Source organism: Anser anser (assembly GCF_964211835.1).
Source record: "Anser anser genome assembly, chromosome: 3".
Lineage (NCBI taxonomy): Eukaryota > Metazoa > Chordata > Aves > Anseriformes > Anatidae > Anser > Anser anser.
The window spans coordinates 13,040,993-13,066,606 of NC_139722.1; the positions used below are offsets into that span (position 1 = coordinate 13,040,993).

The following is a 25,614-nucleotide window of genomic DNA, read 5'->3' on the forward strand; positions in this document are numbered from 1 at the left end:
GCCTTCCCATGTTTCCTGTCAATGAGACACGTGACAAGTCATAGCACATTCTGGTCTCCTAGGCTTCCCCAGCTATGTTAGGATCAGTGATAGGATGCTCATCTCAGTTCCTACTTTTCCTTATCGTCTTGGTTCTGTATCAATAAGAACTGATTGCTCTCCACTGTGCTGCAACTATCCTGGTTGTTCTAGCGTAGCAGATAGAGCAACATTTCACATCTTCTTCAAATCTCAAGACATGCCAGCAAGCCAGGATCCCATGTGCTGGATCCACTAAACTCACTACACTCTTATCCATCCCCATAGCTTGGCAAACCAGTAAAATGCCTGGTCCCATGAATATCTCAAATGCCAGAGAAAAATATGCTCTTGCTGTCTGAAGGCAAATGAAAACCTCTCTCTGTTGGTCAACAGTTCTCTTTGGAAACTGTTATCTCCTTAGAACATTTTTATCAAATTCATTTTGGGGAAAAAAAAAAAAAAAAGAAAGAAAATAAAAGTTATTTTGTACAATTCGCCTCCTTGTATTTTATGATTATGGCATTTTTAATTTTGTAGTACATGACCTGAAACTGAACTACCACTTCATTGTATTATAGCTTACTGCTGAGTGGGGTGGTTGCAGATGATTAAGTTAGAACTTATTCTGTTGCTGTGAGCTTGATCTTTTTCTCCTGTTGTGCAAGTCTCTCTGTTCATGCTTGCCTTCTCTCCTATTATCATTGATTTATGTTCCTCCTTAAAGGCTCAGCTATTCACCATGTTTCTCAAAGTCTGTAAGTAAAATATAAAGTCGAATATACAGTAAGCTTTGGGACAGTATGACTGACTACAACTTTTAAAGGTAATTAAAGGAAAAGATTGAAATTTCAGAACCCAGAATAATAGAAATTGTAATTGAATCAACATCTTTAAATTTAATCATTTTGCTTCATACACTGGAAAAATATGCATACTAACTAACAGACACTTATTATGACTACAAGTTTAGTCTTGAACTTTCTGAGGTTTATAATTTCCCAGCATTTGGGCTCTTACATACATTTCCCAGATGAAATATAGCAACATTTTATTTTAGTAGTTCCATCCCTGTTCCTCGTGCTCCAGTAAGGAACAATTTGTTTTATTTTTATGGACATATTTTTTTCAGTCATTTGGTCTGTAATACAGGCTATTTCTCTTTTTAGACATCATTAAAAATAAAACTAAACAACCCTGCCTAAAAAATCAGTTACAAACTGTTACAGGGCATAGACAAGCTGTTACATGCATGAAGAGAAATTGCTCATATAGGCTTTAACTATGCATGTGGTATGATGACTTGTAGCAGTAACTTATTTCTTCTTACAGCTGATTATTAAAGTGACTACATTACAATGACTACTGGGAAAATAAAAATAAACAACATAAATAAATGCACAGTTGCAGCAGAGAACAAGACAAGTTTTTGACAGCATTACCTAGTTGCCTGCCTTCAAAACTAATAAAATCTTTCTTCTCAGGGGACAGAAAGTTTGCAGTAGCTTCCTCAATAACAGCTTCTCTCTGTTATTAAATTCATATGGAGTGCACATGCTACTATTGAAATAACTAGTGGCAGGAGAAACTGCAAGAAAATGTCCTCCCCTGGAAAAAAAGTTGTGGAAGTGTTTCACCAGGACCACCATGTGGGTTAAGCAAAAATTCCAGAAAAGGCAAAGACACACACAGACACCACTGACATATAGGTCTGAAAAAGACCTACCCACAGTCCAGCAGTTTTTAATTTCCATCTGGATATGAATGTTGGCTGACTGTGAGAAGCAACTAAGATCAAGCTCCTGTACATTATACATCACCTTAAATGTGTGAAATTTCTGCATCCCCAATGGAATGCTTTAGTAACCCACAAATCAAAAAGAGCTGAAATTTTCTAGTGCTAGCCCAACATTCTGAATTACAGCAGGGTTCAATATCTGGTCCATCATTAGCACATCTGTCTAACCTGTTCTTAGAAAACCTTTGCAGAAGATGATTCTGCAAGAAGTTTTGAAAAATGGCTTAGACAAACATCTGTTATTCATTATGTTTACCTATTTATGACATTTATATGAAACGTGCTTTTATAAAATATCCGTTTCAAAGATATTAATTCCCTCCACATCTACAATAATTCAATGGAAACTGAAGCACTGTCTGACCTTGAAGGCTACAAAGTGATCGTGTAGATAGAAGTCTATATGCTTGCGGTGTTCACAAGCATATGGAAAAAATGTTAATTATAATGAATATTTCACAGGAAAATCTTCCTCTGGCCTTGGGAGAAATTCTGGTGCAAAGCAGATGTTGAGGCATGTCCATTGACAAAGGGGGCAGCTAGTCCATAATTACAGCAGTATAAAAATGACATCCATTTACCCCAGATCCTGAGCTTATTGCCCTGAGGTGACACAACTACTGATATTCAAGTTAGCTTGTTTAAAGAGAGTGTGTTGCCTACAGAAGTGACAACTTTTCATTACAGTGCCCTGATGCTGCAATTTGGTGGTCAGACCAATTAATCTAGAATGTAGAGGTTTCAAGAGTTTTTTGCAGATAGCTTGTACAGAAGGTAGAACTATGTCTCCACCTTCTCCTACCCTAAGGCAAGTTACTTAGTTGTTGAACTCTCTTGGATAACCTATTCCTGTTTTCTGTACTGCAATAAAAATAAGTACCAGACATTTTTCAGAAGCATTTTTCTTATTTTACAGACAGCTCTCTAAAATATGATAGCTTCTGTCTTCCTTTGGTCTGAATTCTTGTGTCATCTTTCAGAATTCTGCAGCTACATTTCTCTGGCCTGGCTTTATATTAAACTGGTAGTAAGACAGTAGTTAGTACTGTCCCAATATGGCAGTTTTGGTATGCATCCTTAATCCGTTAGATTTACTTCCTGAGGAAAAACGGAACTAAGTCTGATCTTAAAAAGCTTAAACTCCACCAAAACTGCAGGTCCATGGGATTTTGATTCAGATCCTAAACTCACACACACAATACCTAGGAATTGATCCAATTCCCAAATCAAGTTATTTTAGAACCTTTTTTGTTTTATGTTTGCTACTTTTCTCTTTACTTTGTCATGACCTAACTACTGGTCCAAAACACTGTGCCAGGGAATGAAAAATATCCAGTGTGCAGGTGATGTAAATATATCTATCTATTGTACAGAAAAGCAGAAGTACATGGACTAGTTAGTACATGTATGTGCTGTTCTTTGAAGATTTAACATTGAAGCGTTATGTAAGTCTTCTTTGGCAAATAACCATTAAATGGTGCTGCTATATTTTCAACTACTAAAGAATTTGTATGTGTTTTAGATCTTCTTCCAACAACTGATTTGTCTTAACAGCTGAATCTCTGGAGGAGACTCTTGAATTGATTACATATGAACAGCCATACATAAATAATGGTGGACCCCTAAAAAATATTCAAAATATTGAACTAATAGGTAACATTTTGTATCAGAGTAAGAATCCTACATCTGTTATGACACAAACTTTACCTTGAATAACTAACTCTTTGCTATCTACAGTGTATTTTCATTTTTACTACCCATCTTAATCTTTTCTGTATGCCTTACCTTTTCATGATGGCTGAAATGGTCAACACAGTGAACACAACACAATGGTCAACACCGTGGTTAACACAATGAAGCATATTTCAATCTTATATCTTGAAAAGCCTATAAAATGTTTGGTAGGTATTAGGGAAAGCAGATAAGATTGTACAAAATTATTTCATTTGAAGAGGACTGGACTAATTTCCATAATTAGAAAGGATGTAAACAGATTGTATGCAAAGAAGTATTTTTGTAGAGTATGACATAAACATATTCTTTTCAAATCTATGAAGCTTATTTGATCAGTAATTTTGAACGTTATCTTTTCTAAAAATTTCATGAGACAAATGAACCATACAGGACAATTTTGTTAGTGTCTTCCACTGACAATTTAGGCCATTCTGACTTTCACAAAAACGTGTATCCTTTCATAAGAACATTTCCCATTATGCTTTCTGTAACCCAGCCCTTCAAATTTTGTGGGTGTTAGTTGCTGTTTCTTTGAAGTGGATATTTAAAATGAGAATGTTGGGTTTTTTTCAGTCTCTTTTTTTTTTCTTCTGCAGTAATGCTCATTTTACATTTTCTTCTCCTTATTTCTAAGATAATAGAAGTCTGTCATTGTATTTGTGTATTTGTGTTGGTTAAATAATGTATAACAGCATTTTAATTATTAATTATTATTATTTTTCCCATATAAAAGTCAAAATAATCTAGAAACATTCATAAAAACATTTATACTATATATAATATACAAATAGTTATATGTGTGTGTGAAACAGTAATTACAGTGAGTTATTGTGATTTATTTGGTAGGCAATGTTTCAGAAGGTTTTTATTTAATCTATGGAACTAACAAGCCATGCTTCTGTGTTACATTCACCACTTGCTTAAGTAAGAAAATGTTTTGCATCTTTTTATCTTCACCATACACACAGTACGAGTGAACTAAATTCAGATGACCTCCATCTTGCATTCTGGTTGAGTACAAAATCATGTCTCTATCCTGTTAACATTGTGCTATAACGCATTCTTTTATTCTAGAGTTCATTTATTCTAGAACAAACTTGCCTGAGATTGTTCTGAATCTGTGGAAAGTATTAACTATGGACAAGAAAGTAATTTGTACTGTATTTTGGTAAATGTTTTCTGTTCATTAGATGTACAGGCATGTGGATATGGTTTTTCCTCTTGCCCTGCAAATGCTCACTATTTCCTCTTTGAATTATGAGTGATCTCTTTTCCAGAGAAGGGCCTCAAATGAATATAAATTATGGTGGCAGTTGTTTGCTGCTTACTAAAATCATTGGGTGGCATACTCTGCATATAAACATGCCAGTCTTCACTAGAGACAGGTTGTTCCAATAATCCTAAATTGTTTATTTCACCTCCCAACCTCTGAATTCCACCTGCAATTATAATTCAGAGTTCATCTTATTACACTCAATTAAGCATGCACTTTATTGTGGGCTTCTTGGCGGCAGGCTTGATTTCCACTCTGTGTTGAGAATACTTTTTAATCAATACCTGTAAATCTAGGTCTCTATTCCTAAGAAGAAATATTCCTTTCCAAATGCCGCAGTTGAGACAGTCCTGCTACTTTGTGCATCACGAGAATATTTCACTAACAAAACACCTCTCTCCACTAGGAACAACCATTGTTGTTTTATACTGATGGTTAGAAATTATTTAGAGAGGAAGTGAAAGGCTTGTGGCTTCATAGCTATATTCAGCTCCCACACCAGGCCACACACTTCCTGTGTGACTCTGAACAAGTCATTTCATCTTTGTGCTTAGTTCACTACCTAGGAAAGAGAGGCGATACAGATATTCCTTATGGGGTTCACCAGAACAATTTCATCAATGTTTGAGGTACCAATGCATTTGTTTTAAGTACTTATTTAGGATGTTAATAGCCTTATAGTATTTGCGTGCTTTGCAGGGGTGTATTAGGAGGTTGTGATTGACATGAGCCATCTTGGTCTTATGCTGAGAGATCCCAAACCCAATGAACCAGACACCTAGCATTTGTATTCTGCATAATCTTTAGCATATTCTTCCTTCCTCCATCAGGTTACAAACGGGAAGTCAGAGAACAGATCTGAAAAGGGGATTTCTGAATCACATCACAGCCTAAATTCAGACTAACTCCAAGTCCATCTCCAAGTCTAAGGATTTCACAGACTGCAGACAGTTGTGTCTGAAGGGTCATTCATAGATCATATAATATTCATAGCATGGTAAACCTACTGTATGAATGTAGGAACAGCTAAGATTATTCCCACCAGATATTTATCTAATCATTTTTTAAGTTACCACAGCTTCTAACACATTCTGTTTCAGTGCTCAAAAATCTTCACTTAAAGAAAAAATCTTCCAAAGCTAAATCTTCCTTTCTGTCTTTTTATCCTATTTATGACCTACAATAGATTTAGTGAACAATATGCACACTTTCTGCTATTGGCAACATTTAATGCATGCTAGCTCTTTAGTCTTCATTTATTTTGACTAAATAATTTCATGCTTTTCAGATTTTTATCATAGTTGACATTTTTGCCAACTTCACTGCTCTCCTCTGGACTCTTCAGTTTGTCCATATCTCTCCTGAAAAACATATACTATGCCTCATGTCTAATGTACCCAAGCTCTAATAGTGAAGTGTCGTGCAAATGGGGAAGCCCTATAGTAAAGTGTGGCAGTAATAATGAGCTAGTGCTGTTGTGATGCCCCACTGCATTTCCAAAATATGTCCAACTTCACTCCACTAAGTATCCTGAAGCCTGAAGGTGACAGCCTCCTTTTAAGAGGCAGTGAGGAAAAAGCTCACCTAATTTGTATGGAGAAAGGAACTGAACACAGTACTCTTACATCCAGTGTCTATGCCCTGACCTTCAAGTACTGAATAAAGGTAGAGCCTCTCCTGTTTTGTGCAGCCAATACACTCTCAGAGCAATATCAGAATCCTAAGCATCCTCAAGATTGTAAGCACCCTCAGGGTGCTCACTATAGCAGGACTGGATAGAGGAATAACTAACCTCTGAGACAGATAAAGGATTAATTTAGCTGTGATTCTTACAAGTGTGAAGTTCAAAAAAGGTACAAAACTGCTCAAAAGTTATTTTAGACAGAAATAGAGTGGTAGGTACCTAGAGACTGCCGATATCTAAAACTCAGACTGTGTCTAGTTTATGTAGTACAATATCATATTGATATATTTACCTTTCTATATGCTGGTGTATCTAGAGGCATGAAAATCATGGGAACTTCATTGATCTGACTCAGAGAATCCAAGCCTCCATCCCCCAATATAGTTTCCTTAAACAAAAAGAAAGGTTCTGCAGAGACTTGGGAGCTCATGGTTTAAATGGCTTAAATCAGTAAATCATTTCACAAGGCAATCTACAAATGCAATTCCTTTCTCTGAATGTTGATGGTTAATTTAAAATCATTTTCATGATAGAATTGCTGGATAACTTTACTGTAAATTTATAATTTATGATCATATTACAAATTCATGTCAAGTTATGGGTGCTGTTAAAATCAAAGAGCAGATCAGCAGACATTAAATTACACTACTTCCAGGGCATAGCCTTTCAATAATGTTGACCTAACCTGAATGAGAACAGGTAGCTCTGTCAGTTCCTGGAAGTTTTTTATTATGTTACAGGCTTGTATAAAAATTACCCAAGAGGAAATTAATTCTACATTTGACACAGAATCTCAAACTGTAGCCTATGGAGAATTGCAAGAAATATAGGCTACCATAGAGGCAATTTTATTCAGAACCATATTTTTCCACACCTCCTGGTTTATTTAGGACCATACTGTGGGGGTCATTCACCTAACAAAAAATGGTGGAAGCCCACCAGGGAACAAAATAATTCATCATGTAACTCTAATTTTGTTGACACCTGAGATCAATTTGGATCAAATATTTGAAGATGTTAATCACAATCTACTCATGCTTTACTGAGCAACACCAGAGGTTCATGTCTAGCTGCCCATGGGGCAAAGAGAAGGTCTACAGGAGCTCTGTTTACCTGCAGATCATTCCAAAATGTGACACTTTGTGATGTTGTTTAAATGGGTGTTGTTGCATCAAACCGTTTGTCTCAAACCCTGAAGTTAAAAAGACAGCTAAGCATATCTTACTCATATCCCTCAATCTGGTATTTCACCCCTCACGGTGCTCAACAGTGCAGTACCGGGGCCTGCCAGATTATGAAGGAGGTCCCTTGTCATTAGCTGCAGAGGCTGCACACTCTGTCAGCTAAAAGAAATTCTCTATAGGAATAAATTAGGTAAAGGATGAGTTGTAAAAGCTTACTAATGGGAAATAATGTTTTTCAATTTAATGTCCTTAAGAGATCATAGATTATTAATCATCATAGAGTCATAAACTTTACTCAAAGGAGACTTGATTTGTTCAAAACAAAAACTCACTGCAAGATTACTGAGAAATTTATAATGGTATCTGGTATTACAAAGGGACCACAGATATCAGAACCAAGGCCTTTGGGAGGTTTCATTTTCAGTCTGTTCATGGTCATAAGAGAATCACTCCACTAATATTGCTGAGCTCCTCCGGAATATGTATTCATCAAATGAATAATTTACATTATAAAGGCATAGGACAATAGATGAAAAAAAAAAAAAAAGCCATCAAAGGAGATGTTTTAATATAGTCTTTCAATTTAGAAAATGGAGAAAATGAAAATGGCATTTTTTTTCTCTTAAACCTTATGTTAGTTTCTAAGTGAACATTTAAAACTATCTGTGACAGCAGAAGTGTTCTGGAATCCAATGTACCCATTAACTGTTCATTAGGAAAAGAGTATATTTGTAATAAAGTTATAATCAGTATAATCAGGTCACAGGGACGTTGCTGTTATATAGTATTCACCCTGACCATCCTGGTTATGTCATCTACAAGCCAATATGAAACCAATTGCTCAGTGAGCTGGATGTTCTGAACTTTACACATCTGGCTAGTTTGTGCTGTAACTCACAGTCATTGCATGATGCCATTTTATATATAATATTCCAGAGAAGGAAAGAGAGATGTCATTGATGTTATGAAGATTCTTGACTGAATAAAGTCTTTCATCCCCTCTTTCATCATTTGCATTACATGTAGCTTTGTTGCAAGACATATACTGAATGAATGGCTAGACACAGATAGATCGATGTTAAAGTGTACTCTAGCGTTTCTTCTGAGCATGGGAGAACAGTGTCTTGAAGAAGCATGTTTAGGACCAGATTTTATTATTTATTTATTTATTATCTCTATCAATTGCCAGCATTGCTACATGCCCATATTGCAACACTGGTATTGAGTGAGAATTATTCTACTGCTTCCAAATTAGGACTAGGCACATTTCAAATCCCCTTGTCTTTCACATCCTGTTTTTCAGCATGCCAGATTACCTCTTTCAAAACTCTTAACCAGCATGTTCATTGTTTTTATCTTTATTTGACTGCACGTCATCTACTTCTTCCTGCTTTCTCCTGTGGATGTTGGCCAGCACTGCCTGTTGGTTATATTCTTCAAAAAGTCTTACATTTATGTATCTGTCTGTTCATGGAATGGCTCACTTATAGAAAATAGTAGTTATCTTTTTATGATATCTTTTTAAAACATTGCGGCTTTTTAATAGCATAGTACGTAGAGTTCTTGCATAGGGTAGGGAAACATGTTTTTTGGAGGTTTTTTGTTTTTGTGTTGGAAAGATTAAAACTCACCTCTCAAGAGAGAACTCTAAATGCTAAGCCGGAATCCTTAGTGCTAATGTGTCCTTGTTGTTCAGAATACTTGAAAAGCATACTGGTAAAGAAACACTCCTGAAATATGAGTTTAAAACTCCTGAAAATGAAGAAAACTAAGATACTAAGAGTCCTATTTTCTGGGAATATGTTGTAACCAGCAGGTTGTTATAAAATATAGATGGGGCATGACCTTTCTATAACTTCTTATCAGGTAGGTAAAACAGTAAATTCCTTCTGCTAAAATCCACAAACAGTAAATGTTGGAAGGAAAGAGGCTTATTTCCCAAGGGCATGTTGACTAACTATGAGTTACTCTGTTAGTGTAATACCTTCAGTAAGCTGCTAAGGGAACATTAAAGCTAGAAGGAAAAAAAATGCTATACATTTTAAACAACCAGAGGAAACCACTGAACAACCTACCAAGGGAAGCTTTCGGTTTATTAAATGTCTACAGGGTGGATATCTGTACCTGTGCAAGGCACCAAGTCCATTTAAAAAATATAATAAGATGACCTAACCTAGTTTAGCCATCTATTTCAGGTGATGAACTACAACTTGAAGCTGCCTATTTTGTTCATTTTATTAAAAAAAAAAAAAAAAAGTCTAGCAATGCAAATTGCTACTGGAGGTCAAATAAATAAATACATTCAGAATAACAGAAAGATTTAATTTTCTGGAGGATCACCTTCAACCAAGAGTTGTCACCTTCATACAGAAATTGCCAAAATACTGATAGGAAGAAAACACTTGGTGACCCTTTCTCATTTCACCATTTATGAACTTATGACTCAATATTATTATTTTATTTTTTTAAAAAAGGAATTCACAGAATCACATAATTCATACAATTATTATAGTAGCATAGATGCTAAGTGTTAAATATGTAAGAAATGGAAGAGGTTGATTCCAGACTGATGACTGATGGTTTGAGACTGTAGTTATCAATACTGTTCCACCATTTACTACATCTCCCATACAGTTAGGCTGGACCTGTCTTTCCAGTGCCTTAGTTTGGGTACATTTCTGCAAATTAATATTTTCAATTAAACAAACAATTCTTTTTTTCCCAAAGTATCGGTGTCATTATTGATGACACTTAAGGAGAGATGAATTTTATCATCATTTTTATTGTTATTAATATCAACACAATCTTATGGTAATTCTTAGATTGAAATTGATTTTTGCTTGTTTGTTTTCTTATTTATTTGTTAGTTTTTTATCATTGAAGTGGTGGGAGCTGAAAAAACAAGATTGCCTTTCTGATATGAAAAATTGTTTTGTAACACTGATAGGCCATTTAGCACTTAACTTTATGGTATTTCTGTGCTCCAGTTATACTTCCAAATCAGCTATACAGTTTCATTTTTCATTGTATAGAAACTGCTATAAGTTTCATGCATGGAACTTCCGTAAAATACTTGGTCCATTTCAGAAAATGTCTGATTAGGTTTTTCAAGAGCAACATCAATTTTAAACTTAAGTAACTGAATGTTGATCATTGTTTATTTATTACCCTTATTTACAATTCATAGTTGGTTGTTTTGTCTTCTTTGTGCAGTTTTAAATATCTTCATAGAAACACATCCACTTCATAAGGTATAAGATAACTTAGGCTGGAAAGGACATCAGGAAGTCATTAGTCCAACTTCCTGCTCAAAGCACAGTCAACAACAAGGTTGCTCAGACCAAAATTTAGTTATTAGGTTACTTATTAGGACCTCTGGTTTAATGAAGAAGGGATGGTTTACGAATGTTTGAGAATGATGGGGTTTTGAGCAACCTGGTCTAGTGGGAGGTGTCCCTGCCAATGGTAGGGGGGTTGGATTTAGCTGATTTTTAGGGTCCCTTCCAACCTAAACCATTCTTTGTTTCTAGGATATGGATGTCATGAGGGAAAGGGATCATATTAAGTGCGTCACATCTTCATATTAGTAGAAACAGATTTCCACAACTGCACGAAGGAATTAGTGTAACTTAGTTGTCACTTTTTTTTTAATTACCATAATTAAATTTCATTTAACACTATTTCATCCAAAACCTTTGCTGTTCTTGTTAACTAAAACATAAAGTTATGTGTATTGACAAGGAACACTGAATGTAGCTGAAGTGTATTTATGACATCTAGCATAGAAAGAGGCTTCCATATGCATATTTATTTGAGTATTCCATGAATTAAATATTGTGCAGTATAAAAGTTCCCATTTTACTGTATTTTTGTAGTTCATCACAAAGAAGCTAAGTGTTGTAGTGTGCTGTGTATCATTATGCTGATCTTTGGGGGAATTTAATCTTGACCTTTTCATATTCCTTCAAACCGCGGGTAAATCAAACTCTTTGTTCTTAATAGCTGTCAATGTTATCTCCACTAAAAATGTGTCTGTTTCATATTGCATTTTAGGTTAAAACTAATCAGAATAACAACGTTCTGATTTAGCTACATGCAAATGCTTGTTTCATCCATTTCAGAGTATTTAAATTGGTATTACTTAGCATAACTTTGTAGCTTATAGAAGAGACTTTTAATGAAAGTTTGTGCATTTTCAGTAAAAAGGATGATTTGTTAAGAAAGGTAGAAGTTTGCCATATAACTCTACTTAAACTCCTATTTATATCATCATGAGGATCTTGTGAAGAAAACTTATGGGATGGTTCCACATAGATTATGTTATAAGGACAGCTCTAGTGGCTTTACTCCTTTTTCAGTCTCAACATTCTTTTTTAAACAAGATTCCTATGAACACACCCCAGAGTATGTCAAATATCAAATAATGAATATACCGAATAAAGTTGGTTTGGTGAATAAATGAAGACAAGTTTATAAAAATTGCCATTATTCAACATATATTATTTTTTGGTGTAATTGTTATATTCAAGGAAAAAAAAAAAAAACTTCAAATCTATGGCACTGTGCTCATGGTACAAGTTTAATTTGTTTGTTTGTTTGTTTTAGATATCCAAGATTAAAGTGAGAGAAAACAAAATGTTGCTTTATGGTAGATAAAGATGATATTAAGCACAGGCACAGAAAAGTAGCAGACAGTTAAAGGAAAAAGATGGCATAAATTAAAATCAGTAAGTTTAAAAATATGTATCTGGAATTTGCAAGAATCTTTGCCTTTGTTATAGAGAGTACTAAAGATTTAATTTTAATTAAAGTTAAAACTATAAGGGACAGTTTCGGCCACTTCTTAAGGACTGAGACTAGAATAACAAATATCCAACTTCCATGCAAAAGATGGAGTAAAACTATTCTTTTGACCTGCTTCTTCTTTTTCCTATTTCAAGATTTTCAAGTAAAAATTACTGCAAAACATTTCAGTATAAATTAAACAACTATATCCCTCTTATCCTGTAGCTCAACAGATAAAGTAACTCCCACAACCCTACACTTATATGTAAGACGTTTCCTATAGATGCCACTTCTTTAAAAAGCCACCCACGTATGTAAGATATTTTATGACAGTAAAGAATACCTTTATGGCAAAATCAGAGAAAGAGTGGGAGGAAAAAAAAATACACAGAGAAGAAATTCAAAGTGAAAGCATAAAGATCAAAGAAATGTAGAATGTTTCACAAGGAGTGATGAATTCCAGACAATTGAGTTAAGTATAGGTAAACAGCTACAAAAATAACAAGCAAAAAAAAGGAATTTTGAAATTATCTAATCCAGCTTTTTAGGTTTCATTCACTCATTGCATTAAGAACAGCAGGTTTCTTTTCAATGGTGTTACATCAATTCACAACGGCTCAAAGTTCAAGCCTGCAAGTCCACTTGGGAGGAAAAAGAAGTGAGGGAGCAGAACTCCCTAACAGTTCTTATATCAGTCTCTTTTCTGCATATGCCATAAAGAGGGGACAAAATATAATTTTCATATGTTTACTTGAAGATATTGCCAGGAGAACTGGGTTATTTTCTGCACCAGTATCCAAGATCATTGTTCCACTCTGGTATATTCACCTGAGGAACCACCACTACTTCTGTGTTTGCAGGTGTCCAAGTGTGAAACCTTAGCCCCTCCTAAGGGGCTAAGAAAAATTTCCTTCTGATTTTGGCAAAGTTAATTTTATACTCATCACTGTGAGTTTTTTTCAAACAGGCAAAACATATTTTAGCCCTGGAAATGTAGCCCTAAATGTATTAACAGAAATGTCCAGAAGATTTAATTTCACAATATGACAATTGTTTTTAAGTGCTATTAGCATATACCGTCCTTCTGGTGCAGTAAATATAGTATTTCCTAATTTGCATTTGCATGGGAAATTGCAACACAAGTGGGAAGAACACTTACAGATCCTTGTTAATTAAAGTTCTAAAAAAGGAATTATGCAAATGAACCTCAAAAGACTTTTTAAGCTCTTTCCAAGATTTTTTTACAGTTTTTAATGAACATCTTTGAATTACTATCTTTGAATTAAAGGAAAAAAATAATAATATAATTCAGCATATATATATGTTGTCATGCTAACAAGATAATAAGTCATTTTCATTCATCACTGGAAAATAAAATATTTTCTTGGAATATTAACTCAAGATAGCATTGATTACATATTTTATACTCTATGCAGTAGGCAAAGACAGACAGAATGCATTAAATAAAATCAAATTTAAGAGGTTAAATTTCATGGTTATCTAGGAAGTATCAGTAATAAAGATCAAAAGTGTAACAGCTTTAACCAAACTATCTTAACAGAAAATGCAGGCAATGAAACAAAACCTTTCATGAAATCTTGTCAATCTCAGCAAATATGTTCAATCAACACTAAATGATATAGGAAAAAACATGCATGTGTATAGATCTAAGTGTTCTTTCTCGGTATGTTCAGAATGCAATACTTTCCTTTGTTGTTTGACGTTACTAATGTAATTTATTTTGATTGTATTTAAAAGTTCAAGAAAACTTACAAAATAGAGCAGAAGGTATGTTACATGGTCTCAAACATTTCTGTTCATCTTTTTCTCAAAATAGTCTGAAAAGTATTTCTGATAATTCCCCCCTATTTTACTTTGCATTTTCTATGTATTTGCCAAGGAACTGAAAACATATATGTACCTTTATACTAATATTGCTTTTGGACACACTTGTGGCAAATTAAGGCTTGACCTAATAATTTTGTCAGATTATTCTGAGAAGTTTTAAATCAGTACAGATGTTTCTAACGAATGTGCAGTGTCAGAAAATCTGCTGCATTAACCATAGGAATGTAATAAATAGAGGCCTAAATTCAATAGTTTCAAACAGTCTACAGCTTCCTCACAAGGGGAAGCAGGGTGAAGTGCTGATTTCTTCTTTTTGGTGGCCAGTGATAGGACCCAAGGGATGGCATGAAGCCACATCAGTGGAATTTCAGATTGGATATTAGGAACAGGTTCTTCACCAAGAGGGTGGTTGGGCACTGGAACAGATACCTACATTATGTACTCATCCTGTCTGGAGCAGGAAGTGATAAAGTAGACAGTCTGTCTTTCCTCCTGGGTAATTTAACTGACCACAAAATTCAGGTAACTTCCTTACGTATGAGGAGCGGCTGAAGTCACTCGGTTTGTTCAGCCCAGAGAAGAGGAGAGTGAGGGGAGGCCTCATGGCGGCCTGCAGCTTCCTCACGAGGGAAGTGGAGGGGCAGGCACTGAGCTCTGCTCCCTGGGGACAGCGACAGGACCTGAGGCAATGGCATGGGGCTGGGACAGGGGAGGTTCAGGCTGGGTGTTAGGAAAAGGTTCTTCACCAAGACAGTGGTCAGGTACTAGGTTAGGCTCCTCAGGGCAGTGGTCATGGCACCAAGACTGACGGAGTTCAAGAGGCATTTGGACAATTCTCTCAGATACATGGTCTGTGGGGTTTTTTTTTTGTTTTGTTTTGTTTTGTTTTTTTGTGGTCCTGTTTGGATCCAAGTGTTGGACTCCATGATCCTTGTGGGTTCCTTCCAACTCAGGATATTCTATGATTCTGTTCTATGATTCCATAGGTACTAGTGCCATTGAGGTATCCAGCCTCACCTGCAGCAGTTACTCCAGGAAAGTGAAGTTGTCCAGTAAGTATCATGTCATATGTGGTAGTAAAGCTCAAACATCTCAGGTATCCAAGTGTGTCTCAAATATTATTAGGTATATATGCATTTTACATCATATAACCACTTCTATGAGTTTCCTAGAAAAAAATATATTTTTCTTCTTATTGTACCTTAAAGAATTGTCAGTTGGCTTCATTATAGGTTTGGTCCTCTGACTTCTGTTTCTTCAGAAAATAGTAACCTTATAATAAGCAGTTTGTCGAAGAGTCCTTCCAATGTAGCCAGTTGGACCCTACAGAAATTCTTTTATTCCTATGTATATAATTCGACTTTCAGAATAATCTTCCAATTAGAAGGTTACCCTACTTCCAATAAAAGTGAAAAAATAAGTTATTTAGGAGGAAATAGAAGTGTCTTCATGAACTACCTTGTTCATAAATAATGGCAAAGTCCACTTACAAGAAGTCAGTTTGTGAGACCATTTGTGGCACAAGTGAATAAAAATTAAAAACCTTTAAATTAGCTAAGAATTTCTCCTGTGGCAAAGACCACTACATTCCAAGAGGAAAAACAGAGCTTAATTTGAAAAGTTTGCTTACTTCTTACCTGTGTTGTTTACAGCACAAAATCACACCCACACTTGGAGTGGTAAACCAGTAAGAATGACATCCATAGAAATGTAACTTATTCTAATTCTTTCATTTACAAGACAATAAAAATCCAAGTCAGCAGTGACTGTTTCCTTTTTTGATCATTACCTGTCATCTCTGTTGTTGCTTTATCACATGGCCCCATGTTTCATTAAAAAAAAAAAAAAAAGCCCCTAACAATATGCACACAACAAGAAGCCTACACATCAACAGCTAAAGGGAAGTCATTCATCCCATAATTGCCCTGGCCTCAAACAACCCATGAAGTAGTGCACACAATAAAGGCAATCTGTCCTCTTTTAAAGGGAAGTTCAAACAGCTGCCTCGAGTTTTCTATTGCATATTCAAAGTGATAATGTATGAAATTATTAACTTCTGCACTGGGGTTTATGGCATTAAGAACCCCCCATCAAGCAAACAAACTAACTATGTGGCTGGTTTTAAGGATTGCTTTGTTAGAGACTTCTGGGTCAATTGGGCTTTCAAAAAGAGCCTGGATACTTGAAACATTTCGGAAGCTAACTTAATTGAAGACGGATGGTGTCTGGCATCAGAAATGCCCATTTTCCTTTCTTTGTGTGTCATTCCCCATGTCGTTTTGTAAGCATACCTAAGGGTTATATGCCAAGATACCCAGGGGAGAGACTTTTTGGTTGTTTGACAGCTAGTGTAGCTCAGCTATAAGCCAGTGAGCAGCACAATTCATCAGGGGGTTGATCCAAAGCTTGTTAAAGTTAATGGGAGCATTTCCTTTAATTTTATTACTTTAGATCAGAACCACTGCAAGTATCAATTTAACCATATCTTGAACATGCCCAAAGGAATATGCAATAGGCTTTTTAAAACTGCTTTGCTGCTGTTTTATTTAATAAAGTAGTTTAATAAACTGCAATTGTGCTTTCCCTTTTAAGTTAAATATCATGTTTACTGTCTTTTTTTCTTCTCTTCTTGTCCCCTACCAGCACGCCCCCCCCCTCCCCCCCCCCCCCCCCCCCGCAAATGTTATCTTATCACAAAAAGGTGTTGACCTCTCCTTTGCTCCTCCTCCACCCTCACAGTTCTTTCCCCAAAGGATTTTAAATCATTAAGGGGAAAATAAAAGGTTGTTCTCTCTGAAATCAGGGTTCACTGGATTTTTCTGTCATTCTTTTCTCCTTGTCTGACACAGAACAGAGCTTTCTAATGAGATTTCTGACTTCCCAGCATCTGTGCAATGCTATGTGTTTCATTATATTTTTAATGGACAGAAAAAGTTTCCTTTTTCATTGTCATTTTTTGACTTTGGAAAACTTTATTTATGTAAAGGCACCAAGCTGATAACCCTAGCAATCAGAAAGTTTATCATCTGAGTTCCTCAGGAAGGACAATGTCATCCCATGGTCCAAAATCTGAGTGAACATCCCGGCTCCAGTCCCATAGAGGGCAATAAGTGAATGCCCATCACAAGTTATGAAATCCACAGTCCAGAATTAAGCATGGCTGTGGGGGAGCCTTAAAGATCTCATAAGGAGACTGTGGCATCTCAGGCTGGGGTTTACCAGGAACCAAGCAGTGAGCTGCCTAAGATAACCAGTTGAAACCCTGAAGATAAAGGTGTATATCTTAAATTCCACTGCTCTAGGGTCATTCATTTGTCCATCATAGACGAAGAGAAGCACAGTCCTTACTTAGACATGCATAGCCCTAAATTTCCACTGTTATTGTAATCTTAGCTGTGTTTGAAAGTCTAATATGCTCTATTTTCCACCTTTGAGGCATATTCTTTCCCAGCTATGAAATGGATTTGCATGAGACTTTTAATTACAGATAGTAACCGAAGCCCTACGCTTTCTTTACCCATGAACAATATCCAATGGTAATTAAATTATTTTTGCCTATGGTCCCCTGTATGTTTCAGAACACATCAGTCTCCATTAGATTAGGTTTTACTCACATATCTGCAAAAAATTCTTGAAGTGTTGCTTGAAGGAAAATAGAGCATGCACCCTTATTCATATATTATTATCAATGACTTTCTGAAAGAACACACAAATTATTCTCCACATTCAGGTAGCCTGTATACATTTATATACACACATATATATATTTAAAGACAAAACAATATAGTCTAAGACTGCAACTTCTGAGGGCAGAATGTCTGGTTGGTGCTAGTGCTCACTCCTTTTAACACAACAGTCAGAGGAGTCTCTAGGTACTAGCCTCAAATAGGCATTACTTAAAATATACTTGATAGATAAATAATCCACTTAGATTGGTTAATGAGGATTTTATTGATGAATAAACTTTTAAATTCTCCTTTGCTGTTCCTGATTTCTCTTCTGTGAACAATTGAAAATAATGTATTATTCTGGTTAAAATAAAATACAGTGTGAAATCCATTCCTGGGAGGTTTGAAAGCAAAGAATTTGAGGGCACATCTACAATTTTAAGGCATATTGCTTCAAACAGTCACTTATACATACAATGACTTAATGTCCAGTGTATGGATGAAACTGAAACAGAAGCAACACAGTCATGTTGCTACTATTGTGTCCTTGCTCTGGGGGTTGTACAACTTTAGCCTAACGTGAAAACTCGTGCTGCTCCCAGTGTAGAGCCATCTGAGCAACCACTACACACAGAATGAACCTAATTGTCAAAGTGAAACAGACAGGGACATTTGCAGATGTAAATTGAACCATGGTGAAGATGGTAGTAGAGTTGTAACATTCTATAAATTACTTTCGCTGGCACCTTACAGGGCTTTTGCTTGATTAAAAAAGCTGGCTTTGTTGTTGTTGTTGTTTGTTTGTTTGTTTTAATTTCGGGGGGGGGAGGGGGGGACAGACACGACATTGCAAATGCTACAGTGCAATGCTGTCCACTGCAAGTGGCTCCTTCAGCTTCTGAATCTTATATTCCATCCTGCAAAAGCACCTGCTTTGGTCTACTCAAAATATAGTGTCTCTCTTAAAGGAGAGAGACTGTATAACATAGAGTTCATTTTAGCTGTTGATTTACAGAACACATACCAGAAATCATACATAATCAAAGGCAATAACTTACTTGAACAGGTTAGAAAGTTATATTTTACCAGCTTCTCAGCTGGGAACACCTCTTAGGGTACACATTATGTACCCTAAGCCATGGATATTTTACAGTGCTCATCTTTGCTAATGACTATGTATTGTATTTGCTAATTATTTTACAAGTCTTACAAGATAAGGTTTATTTTTATGTTGTAATTCATCATTTTGTATTTCTTTGTACACTTGTCTTTATTTTGTCAGGGATGTGTGTGTTTGTTGTGTACTGGATAAGTATTTCTTTGGAAGTGACACTATTACACTGTATTTATTCTTCCTCATGATATGCTGATTCTTTGTGAATGGCCTTTATTGTCTTTAATCTCACAAACTGTCCTGCTGTTTTCCTCTTCTCATTGTTTCTGCTCTCTCATCATGTACAAACTACCTTATGTCACTTAACAAACTGCAAAACTAGTGACCAGCTTGACAATAAATGACATCCTTATTTTAAAATACCTTTTCTTAACATGTGCAACTGCATCAAGTGAGAGGACATGATTGTCAATAGGTTTACATAGTTTGTCCTTGGATGGTGTTTATTTGTTTACTGCTGAGCCACCAGTTCACCATCAGTAAGATTAGTACAGATTTACAGGAAGAGACGTATATGCTATTAATGCTTCACATGTTAAGTTTTATAGTTAAGTGTCACTAAATTAACTGTTTGTTTTACAGTGATAATACACAAAATGAATCAGGTCATAATGTACTGGGGAGCTGTTTTTATTTAATTTAATTTAATTAATACTCTGTTCTGAATTCTCCATATAGAAGGGTTTAAAATTATGTATTGGTAAGGCCTTAGCTTGTTAATGAGGTGTATGTACACAAAGCACATGTCATGGTTTCAGTCAACTGACTGCATTGCCTAAAAGAACAATTACTGCCATCTTGAGAAAAGAAGAGTGCTTCTGGGTAATGCAGTCAATGGCTGCGCTTCCTCATGAGCGAAGTTGTAACACAGTGATAATCTCCTGCTAATAAATATGTCTTTTATTGACAAATGTTTGTGAATGCAGAAACCGAGGGCCAGCATGGGCACTAATTGCAACTGATAAATTTTTTCCTATTGATTTCAGTGAGTAGTAGATATAATTAGGAGAAAAATAGCTAAATATCCTCATGAATACTGCTCCAGTATTTTCAGTTTGTAGAATCCAAATGGGAAGGATTCATCTCATCTCTCTTTGTCCATTTCAGAGTTATTCTTCTAGTCTAAGTCAGACTTCCTAATTCAATCTACAGTCAGTGGGAAGAGGTGTTAATGTAGACGAGCTCATTTCCTGCATGGTTTGACAAGAGAAGGAATCTAGAGCACTAGCTTATAAAGGCTGCCCAAGATTTTGACTGCTGAAGTTTAGATGAATTTCATCCAGTATTATTGATTTCCAGGAGAATGAATGAGAGGACAAACTGACTTCCTCAAAGGCATTAAAGTCCATGTGTTTTCAGTTTTCTTTTGTAACTGACCTCTGTGGAAGATCTATGCCAGACAGCACCCCAAGTAGCCTCTAAAATGACTATTCTTCTAATTGATATGTGCTAACAGAAGACCTATCTTCCAGAAGTCTTCCATGTGTGACTATTGATAACCTTTCATGGCCTCACAGAGGTGTAATTTGAATGGTAAATTTATTGGGGTAGCAATCTAGATTAGTCTATAAAAATGCTGAATCTTTCTCAGTTTAAAACTTTTTTCAGATTTCTCAGGCAAACATTGCCTCCACCCCTGCTCTATAATTTAGACTACAAGCATTCGTTTTACTTTCAGTAATACAGATTAGCATTTTAATCTGTTCCTTATTTCACTGAAGCTAATGGTAAAACCCATTTTTACCCCAGTGAGGGTCAAACAAAATTTTAAAAGCATCTTGCAAGTTTTAAAGTGAAAGAAAGTTGTTCTGTGGTTTTGGTTAATACTATCTTTGAAAAGACTTTAATGGAATTTATTGTTGCTGAATTTGACTAAGCAGTTTTCTGACTTTCTAAAAGGTTCTGATATATTTTATCTTTTAAACGTATCTGTCATCAAAGAGAAGCTATTATCAAATTTGCTTCCTTTCAATCATGGAATCATTAGAGTAATGCAACTATTAAAAAAGTATACTTACTTTCTAGTTGACCAGAGCTATTCTAATCACTCCAAAAGATATTACAATGAAATTCAATATTTTTCAGAAAGTTAAAAATATTCCTCCACCACTTTATGCAGGGGTATTTAAAGTGCTCAACATTACTGTCTGCAGCAAGTTCTTGATACATCTTTATTCTCTTTTATAGGTAGAAAAAAATAATTAACCTCCTTCCTCCTGCAAAAATATCTATTTCCTTCTGAAGTTAACAAAGAAGAAACAACAAATAGATGACCATTTTCTAAATATCTTTCATTTAAATAAATATTAGAACCATTATGGGAAATACTTTTTATAGGGGATACTGATGACAATGCTCCAGTCCACTATGCTGCAGTAAGACAGTGCTTTAGGAATAGTTTGTCTTCCAATGATATTTTATCCAACAAGGAGACTGTGATCTGATACAGCAAATTAATTTTAATATTTCTTGGTTGTTTGTGGTAGACATAGACAATATTAGAACCTCAATATTAGGTACTGTGGAAAAAAAAAAAAAGATCCTTTCTCTGAACAGCTTATAAATGAAATATAAAATAAAAGCACCATTACACCTTCCTGAACTAACATGTAAGGCACAGCTGACTTTTGCACAATTCAGGAGTGTGACTACTTACGTTGTTATGCTGTTCTTCACGGGTATGTCTTTAAGGCTATTGCTTTCAGAAAATTCAGAGTTTACGCTGAAGAATTTGTGGGTAAATACTAATAAGGAGTTAGAGTTGAGATTAATGAATACAACTTACCCTTAGTTTTAAAACAGACAAATTGGTAAATACTAGAGGTAAGACCCTCTAGGGGCCCAAGAGGTCTGAGTCTCTCACAGTTCACATAAATGACATGCAGGGAACTTATACTAGGTTGTGCCAAAGGAATTTCAGCACAAGCCTCTTGAAAGGGTTGTTCTCCTCATGTGGATAAAGCAAATAATGCTGTTTGTCTATTTGTTCAAGCAAGCTAAGTAAGCAAACATAAGCTAACACAATTTGAAACAATATTTAGTATTTTGTATATACAGAACCTCTTAAAGGTAGCATTAGCTGGAGGTTCTGTAACTAAGGTGGTGCTCACATTAGATGCACAGTGGTATTATAAATAAGCCTATTGAATTTAGTTAATTACATGTGCTCAGAACCAATGCCTAGGGACTCAGCATTTTTCAGAATTAGACCCAGAACAAGGAAAACAACAAGAGACTTTTTTCTTTCTGAAAATTTCTTGCATATTTAATTACCTGCTTAGATTTGTCCAGCTTTTTCGCAGCTGTGGTTGAGATGCCAGCTTTGGGGCACTTCCAAAGATTTCTCTGCCCTCTGAAGTCACATGATAGCAAACTCTTAAATACCCAGATATGAGCAGCTGCACAAGGAGGAATCCAACAGCTGTTGAGCTTCTCTACCCAGAAAACCACAAGCCAACAGCACCAGAGAAAAGGTGCTGGGCTGGAGGGATTCATCCCAGGGAGCACAGTTGCTCCATGGTTATCAGCCAGCATATAGGTAATCTGGCTACAGTAATTCAGGTCACCAGTGGGCACAGGAGGGCATCCTTATGTGTTGAATACCATACACTAAGCCACTTCTAGGTTCATCTGTCATTCATTGTCATCCAACTTAGATCACAAGCATTTCAGGGTAAAATGTTCCTCTTATTATGTGTTCAGTACACAGAATATCCTCATCTGTGCTGCAGACTTCGAACCTGAAATTCATACACACCCCTGGGAAGGTGAAACATCTAGCTTCTTTCACTTCCAAAAATTCCTCCTGAGGTCATTCATGTTCTTAAAGAGTTATCCACCTTAATTCATAGATCTTTGATGTATCACTCAGCACCTTCCCTTTCATTTTCCAATGGGAAATGCCCCATGTGCTCTATATTTTTAGCATATAAGAGTGTTTCTTTACAAAAAGCCACATAGCTTCCGTGTTAAATGTTTCTCCATTTGTTTCTACATACAGAAAATGTCTGTTGCTTTTCTCAGTTTCACTTTCAGACTTTCAGCAAAAACACTCTGACACCACTGAGTATAGGTCTACTTCTGAAAAGAATTCCCATCGATAAGCAGAAAGCAAAGACATTAACGAAACCAGAAACTCTTGAGAATTACTAAGATCCCTCTCACAATCCCTGTGATGGGACCTATGTACTAGAACAGCTGGAAAATATTATCACTGTATAACAGATAAATATCCTGACACTCCCTCTCCTCTTTTCTAATTAAGTTTATTGTTTCTTAACATGTTAGCATTTTCCTTTAAAGGAATAAAATGGACACATAAATTTGCAATATGATAAAAATGGAATATTCACAGGGAAAAAAGAGGAAACGAATTGTCAACGAAAAAAAACAATCCTTATTTCCTAGAGAAAGGACAAAATTGTTTGTGGGGAATGGGATTTCTTTTGAGGGAGAAGATTGTTTTGTTTTTTTGACCCAACTTGATCTGATCCTAAGAAAATAAACAAAGCCCCTACAAACAGCCCTTTCCCACTACCCTTTGATTACTTTTATCTAAGGGTCAAGGTGAACTGCAACAAGGTTGACATTCAAATTTTCATTATTATCCATTGTTTTATTTTTAAATCTGAAATTGGGAAACTGCAGTAAGCAAAAACTGTATTGCTAACCAATGCATTTTTTGTTTATCATAGCAGGAAAATGAAATTTTTGGAACTGAAGATCATCTTCATCAATGGAGTGATCCATTGGTTTAAATCTGGAAGCACAATGAACCTTTGGTGTAACTGGTTACTGAATCTCAACTAAGCCCAGGACACCTACCACACACCCTCAGAAAGTGCACTTCAGTTCTCGTATGAAAGATAGGAAGTTAAGTCGCTCTCCTTCAAAAAGATAGAGGATATAAATATGAATCATGGTAAATAAATGAGATGACTTTCTGGCAATTCATTAAATTGTCACGGCTTCCTTTGTTGATCAACCACTTCACAACTGTGATTCTTTCAGATCACTGCCAGCAGTTTTGCTTCTCTTCTACAGGGCTGCTATTGAGGACTAAAAACTGCAACCTAGATCTGAAAACCTGAGATCTCTTTCAAAATACGGTTGTTCAGGACTCATGTGCATTATTATAACTCATATCAAACCAGGTAATGAGATGAGCACCCTTTTAACAGTCAAATAAAACAAATACTTCTTTCCAGCACCCCCACTCTTGGCACAAACTTAGATCACTGACACCACAGAGAGCTCATCACTGCTTCAAAGAGTAAAGAATCTGCCCCTGAATTATTAAAATATTTCCTCTCCCACCTTGTTAATTTAATAAATATAGTTCAAAGAAATTTTTCTATTTCTTTTATCTATAAGGAAAGTATGCTTATCTTTTAAAGTAGTATATTGCAGCTGAACTGCAAAGATCAAAATGTAGCAGTGAGCTAAAGGAAGAATGAAAAGGGTACTCATTGCTGTGCCCTGGAGGAGAAAAAAAAAAAAAAAAGGAGGCTTTTGTGCTTCGAAAGAGGAATTTAAAAATTCATTACACTGGAAGTGATACAGTGGGTTAATTCACTGCCCTTTGGAGACCTGAAATGTATTTGTGCAGAGAATGTGTTTTTCCAAATCCCCAAACCACCACCACACAACTTGGCACGAAGAGGAACAGCTGCAGTGCTGCAGGTCGGGGGGACGTGCATTGGCAGAGGCTGAGCTGGGGAAGCTTGTTCAGCACCTGCCTGCATCGTGCCTGGCTCTAGCCGGTGCTATCAGTTTCTGACTTCGTTAAAATCTTACAAAACCATCACATTCACAAATCTTTCTCCAAGATAACTGTTGCCAATAGGAGACTGCATTTTCCTTTGTGCTTACAGTTTCTTCCCTCCACATGTATTTTCACTTTTTTAAGAGGAAAGGAGGGAATGGAAACATGCTATGTGATTTAAACTGTAGAAAATGTTTTAAAACATTTTTTTCAAGCATTTAAGAACTGAGTGAACATATATTACATTAATAAACTGGATTTTGCAAATAGATGGTCTTTTCAAAGATGATATCCATTGAATTTCACTTGGTTTGTTATGAAATTTCACTTCCAAAGGAGTATTTGCATGGGATCTGAATGCTCAGCCAATCTTAGCTAGTTCTTTGAGCTAATGTGGTTAAAACACATGGGACTTTGAGCCCTACATTTTGCGAGAGGTGAAGAGATTGCCTGTGACTGTCCAAAAATGTTTGACCTGCACAGCATACATGCTTTTGCAGAGGATCTGGGCTGCACACAATCACTTCCATATAACAAAGCAATAAGGCATGTGCTTAACATTAAAGATTCGATGAATAAACTGTGTAAAAAAGCACCTGATTCCATGTTTTGCAAAACAGGAGACAAAGCCAGTGCAATAATTCTTATACAGGCATTATGAGGTGATCCATGCCCTTCATTAAA

General features: G+C 35.8%; 1 long non-coding RNA gene across 1 annotated transcript; it reads left to right on the plus strand.

Annotated features, from left to right (window-relative positions):
- The first annotated feature begins 5,341 nt into the window (after nt 1–5,341).
- On the plus strand, nt 5,342–25,614 carry LOC310898038. The gene is made up of 3 exons (XR_014582907.1): nt 5,342–5,452; nt 15,311–15,376; nt 23,861–25,614. It is a non-coding gene; the product is annotated as an uncharacterized lncRNA (long non-coding RNA).